Raw genomic sequence first — 6,144 nt, forward strand, 5'->3', positions numbered from 1 at the left:
CATGTCTTTGGACTGTGGGGGAAACCGGAGCACCCGGAGGAAACCCACGCGGACACGGGGAGAACATGCAAACTCCGCACAGAAAGGCCCTCGCCGGCCGCGGGGCTCGAACCCGGACCTTCTTGCTGTGAGGCGACAGTGCGAACCACTACATCACCGTGCTGCCCCCTGCTAAGCATCTGATATAACAAATTTAGTAAAATCATAGGTGCATGTGATTGCAAGCTTTTCAACACAAATAATTTATCAACATACCTCTGCAAAGTACATGTAGACCACTTCTGACGATTTTCCTGCCACCTTCACAGCAACCAGTTTATTCCTTTCCGGTTTGAGTCCAGCTGAAATATTTTCAGATTCAGTTACATTAGGCCTTATATCAGCAGTGAGGACTTGTGAGTTCAAATCTTCCTCTGTGTATCTTTTAGTGACATACCCAGCCTCATCTGGTGCAATATAGTGTAGTTGTGAGATACCAGTAATTTGTGTGGCACGTTTGAATGTATCATCCAGATTCAACAGCTTTGCATGATTAAGGATGTTTTCAGTTGTTATCAAGGATATTTGAACAGAAGAATCTTTCACGGCCTTAAGAAAATCACTGGCATTGTTGACAACAAATTTCCTTGTTTGTACAGCCGTTGCCACGGTTCTTTTGAATGCCACACCTACACCGTCTATTGATCTTTTTCCATGGCCTGTTGCACTAAAATTACAGTTAATTCTAACTTCATGCTTGTCACATAACACCTTAAGGGCACCCATAACAAACTTGTTTTTGAACTGGTTTGCTGGTCCTTCAGTCCAAACACACCTCTGTAATGTCACCAGGCATCTTCGACAGAATTTCATCCATGAAGACAATAACAGCCATCTTCTCATGTTTCACGTAATCGCTAATCACAACATGTGGTGTAACCTTTCCACGAAACCAGTACACTGAAGTAAACAAAGTCAGTTGAGTTTGGTTCCAGTGGGCACGCTGAACTTCATCCTGTGCCTTGCAGGTGTAATTCTCTGCAAAATTCATTTGAAGAACAGCAGTAGGGGAGTCTAGTTTAGTTTTGACTGGATTTTGTCTGCTTCAGATCGTTCTTCCTGGTTTCGTTTAACGAAGCAGTGCACCAGGAATTTCGGAGACATAGAGCAAACATCATCAAAAAGTTCTTCTATACTTCCTGGATTTTGCTGCAAATCCACAGTCACTGTGACTACACTCAGAATACCAACAGGAAGGATCATTCTCAGAAACCAAACAAGTTTTTGGAAAGTCTTTGCAGTAAGAGGGGATCTCAGGAATCTGTCGATGTAAGGCATTTAAGGCCAGTATGAAATTCTGACGATGAATGCAAAGGCCGGTGTCTGGGAACAAAGCAGGACGTTTTGTGGTCACAACTGTGCAAATTTACTGACTCCAATCTTTATATCTTGATTTTCTCCTTTGAATGTTGCATAGCATTCCTTAATACTCATCGTCAAATGTCTCTTTTGTAGTTTTCTTTTGCCTTCACCGTCTCGAACGGTAATGATATCCCGTCTTCCAGGTGTAATTCTACTTACAGTTAGGTCCATAAATATTTGGACAGAGGCAGCATTTTTCTAATTTTGGTTCTGTACATTACCACAATGAATTGTGAACAAAACAATTCAGACGCAGTTGAAGTTCAGACTTTCAGCTTTAATTCAGTGGGTTGAACAAAATGATTGCATAAAAATGTGAGGAACTAAAGCATTTTTTAAACACAATCCCTTCATTTCAGGGGCTCAAAAGTAATTGGACAAATTAAATAATTGTAAATAAAATGTTCATTTCTAATACTTGGTTGAAAACCCTTTGTTGGCAATGACTGCCTGAAGTCTTGAACTCATGGGCATCACCAGACGCTGTGTTTCCTCCTTTTTAATGCTCTGCCAGGCCTTTACTGCAGCGGTTTTCAGTTGTTGTTTGTTTGTGGGCCTTTCTGTCTGAAGTTTAGTCTTTAACAAGTGAAATGCATGCTCAATTGGGTTGAGATCAGGTGACTGACTTGGCCATTCAAGAATATTCCACTTCTTTGCTTTAATAAACTCCTGGGTTGCTTTGGCTTTATGTTTTGGGTCATTGTCCATCTGTATTATGAAATGCCGACCAATCAGTTTGGCTGGATTTGAGCACACAGTATGTCTCTGAATACCTCAGAATTCATCCGGCTGCTTCTGTCCTGTGTCACATCATCAATAAACACTAATGACCCAGTGCCACTGGCAGCCATGCATGCCCAAGCCATCACACTGCCTCCGCCGTGTTTTACAGATGATGTGGTATGCTTTGGATCATGAGCTGTACCACGCCTTCGCCATACTTTTTTCTTTCCATCATTCTGGTAGAGGTTGATCTTGGTTTCATCTGTTCAAAGAATGTTCTTCCAGAACTGTGCTGGCTTTTTTAGATGTTTTTTAGCAAAGTCCAATCTAGCCTTTTTATTCTTGAGGCTTATGAGTGTCTTGCACCGTGCAGTGAACCCTCTGTATTTACTTTCATGCAGTCTTCTCTTTATGGTAGATTTGGATATTGATACGCCTACTTCCTGGAGAGTGTTGTTCACTTGGTTGGCTGTTGTGAAGGGGTTTCTCTTCACCATGGAAATTATTCTGCGATCATCCACCACTGTTGTCTTCTGTGAGTGTTCAGGTCTTTTTGCATTGATGAGTTCACCAGTGCTTTCTTTCTTTCTCAGGATGTACCAAACTGTAGATTTTGCCACTCCTAATATTGTAGCAATTTCTCGGATGGGTTTTTTTCTGTTTTCGCAGCTTAAGGATGGCTTGTTTCACCTACATGGAGAGCTCCTTTGACCGCATGTTTTCTTCACAGCAAAATCTTCCAAATGCAAGCACCACACCTCAAATCAACTCCAGGCCTTTTATCTGCTTAATTGAGAATGACATAACGAAGGAATTGCCCACACCTGCCCATGAAATAGCCTTTGAGTCAATTGTCCAATTACTTTTGGTCCCTTTAAAAACAGGGTGGCACATGTTAAGGAGCTGAAACTCCTAAACCCTTCATCCAGTTTTAATGTGGATACCCTCAAATGAAAGCTGAAAGTCTGGACTTTATGTCCATGTCCATTATATAACTATAACTTGAATATGCTTCAGTAAACAGGTAAAAAAACAAAATTTGTGTCAGTGTCCAAATATATATGGACCTAACTGTATATAGTCCTTACAGTAAAACTGTCTTACAGCTCCCACTGTTAACTGATTGATGCCTCGTAGGCGTGTTTGGTTATTTTCAGTTCCTACAGAATCTTCACGAAACTCTGATGCCAAATTTCTTAACACAGCTTGTCTTTTCCCAGGACTTCTAGGTAATAGGTTTCTAAGTCGATTGGTGGCTCGATTTAATGAACTGGAAGTAGAGTCGGGTTTTCTGCCATGTTGACTAACACATGGTTCAGGAGTCAAACTGGCCAAAGCCTTGCGTTGTCTGCATTTCTGTTGCCGTTTTCGCTGCTCCAATCTTTTCTTATTTAAAACAATAGTTATTTCTTCATCTGTCATTCTTTCCACTCTGTTCTGTTCTTTCTGACAACTAACTTTACAGTACTCTCTATGCTTTGCCTTATACAAGTCATAATTATCTTCAGCTTTAAGTTTTGCTCTTCTTCGTTTCTGTCTTTCAGCTGCTGTTAAGGCCATTGTGGTACAGTGAACGGCAAAATAAATAAATAAATAAATAAATAAAATAAATTAATAAATCAGTCATGAATTTTGGCAGGGGATATAGAACAGTTAACATGATGACAGCGTGACTTGCGTGACAGTCTTTGAGGTAGATATTTATATATTAACTAGTCCGAAAAATAAATACATTTATTTGTGACTTTATTTCTTTATCCAGGAGGGTTATAATGTACAACTTTTAATCTTCAGAAAATAGTCTGCTATTAGAGAAAAATTAAACTACTTATGACTCGCGTGACGTCATCAATGAGACTGATTATGGTGAGTTCACTGTCCACTGTCTGAAGCATCTCTGAATCTGGCCACCTATAATACCACCCTTTGTTTGTCTATGATTACATCTGTGGAAATTTTTTTACATGGCAAGGAAAATTCCATTGGAAATTGATCCAAGCTGAGAGCCTGAAAGTGCACTCATTGACCCTACAAAAAGATCCATCCATCATCTGTAGCTGCTTATCCTGTTCTACAGGGTTGCAGGCAAGCTGGAGCCTATCCCAGCTGACTATGGGCGAGAGGCGGGGTACACCCTGGACAAGTCACCAGGTCATCACAGGGCTGACACATAGACACAACCATTCACAGTCAATTTAGAGTCACCAATTAGCCTAACCTACATGCCTTTAGGGAAAACCAGAGGAAACCCACCGAGACATAGCATGCAAACTGCACACAGAAAGACCTTCGTCAGCCACTGGGCTCGAACCCAGGACCTTCTTGCTGTGAGGTGACAGTGCTAACCACTACACCACCGTGCCGCCACTGATGATATTGGTTATCGGAAATCACAGATCCTTTTTATTGTTGTCGGTATCAAAAAAAACCTTATCGTTTCCAACCCTGGTCAGTATCATCCTGGCTGCTGTTGAAGCTATGGATTATTTACCATGATGACTGTAAACGACTTTCACGTTATTATAATATTTGACAGCCGTACAGTATTTGTGATCGGAAAGTCCCAGCAAAAGTGAAAGGTAAGCTGTATAAGACAGTAGTGAGATGTATGGATTGGAGACCGTACCCTTAACAAAGAGACAGGAGGCAAAGTTGAGGATGTTAAGGTTTGTGATGGGAGTGACAAAGTTGGACAGGATAAGGAACGAGCACATCAGAGGGACAGCACATGTGCAGAGTTTGGGAAGTAAGCTAAAACCACCGTGGGTAGCATGGTGGTGTAGTGGTTACCACGGTTGCCTCACAGCAAGAAGGTTCTGGGTTCGAACCCAGTGGCTGGCGAGGGCCTTTCTGTGTGGAGTTTGCATGTTTTCTCCGGGTGCTCCGGTTTCCCCCACAGTCCAAAGACATGCGGTTAGGTTAATACGGGACGGCCTTGGGCTGAGGTGCGCTTGAGCGAGGCACCTAACTCCCAACTGCTCCCCGGGCGCTGTTAGCATGGCTGCCCACTGCTCTGGGCATGTGTGTGTTCACTGCTTCAGATGGGTTAAATGCAGAGAGGAAATTTCACAAGTGTGTGATGAATAAAGTTGTGCTTTCTTTCTAAAAGAGATGAGACTGAGATGGTATGGGCACATCCTGGGAGAATGTTGAGGATACAAAAGTATACAATTGTAATGTTCAGATGTCAAAAAAGATTCTGTCCAATATACTACAACCAGGGGCGGCATGGTGGTGTAGTGGTTCACACTGTCGCCTCACAGCAAGAAGGTCCTGGGTTCGAGCCCCGTGGCCGGCGAGGGCCTTTCTGTGTGGAGTTTGCATGTTCTCCCCGTGTCCGCGTGGGTTTCCTCCGGGTGCTCCGGTTTCCCCCACAGTCCAAAGACATGCAGGTTAGGTTAACTGGTGACTCTAAATTGAGCGTAGGTGTGAATGTGAGTGTGAATGGTTGTCTGTGTCTATGTGTCAGCCCTGTGATGACCTGGCGACTTGTCCAGGGTGTACCCCGCCTTTCGCCCGTAGTCAGCTGGGATAGGCTCCAGCTTGCCTGCGACCCTGTAGAACAAGATAAAGCGGCTAGAGATAATGAGATGAGATGAGATGAGATGAGATACGATACTACAACCATGGGCGGCACGGTGGTGTAGTGGTTAGTGCTGTCGCCTCACAGCAAGAAGGTCCGGGTTCAAGCCCCGTGGCCGGCGAGGGCCTTTCTGTGCGGCGTTTGCATGTTCTCCGCGTGGGTTTCCTCCGGGTGCTCTGGTTTGACTCTAAATTGAGCGTAGGTGTGAATGTGAGTGTGAATGGTTGTCTGTGTCTATGTGTCAGCCCTGTGATGACCTGGCGACTTGTCCAGGGTGTACCCCGCCTTTCGCCTGTAGTCAGCTGGGATAGGCTCCAGCTTGCCTGCGACCCTGTAGAACAGGATAAAGCGGCTAGAGATAATGAGATGAGATGAGATGAGATGTTCATGTAAAGGAATTATTATAAAATCATTTTGATGTATTTCAGTGTCTTCAT

Source organism: Neoarius graeffei, chromosome 6 (genome assembly GCF_027579695.1).
Source record: "Neoarius graeffei isolate fNeoGra1 chromosome 6, fNeoGra1.pri, whole genome shotgun sequence".
Classification (NCBI taxonomy): domain Eukaryota; kingdom Metazoa; phylum Chordata; class Actinopteri; order Siluriformes; family Ariidae; genus Neoarius; species Neoarius graeffei.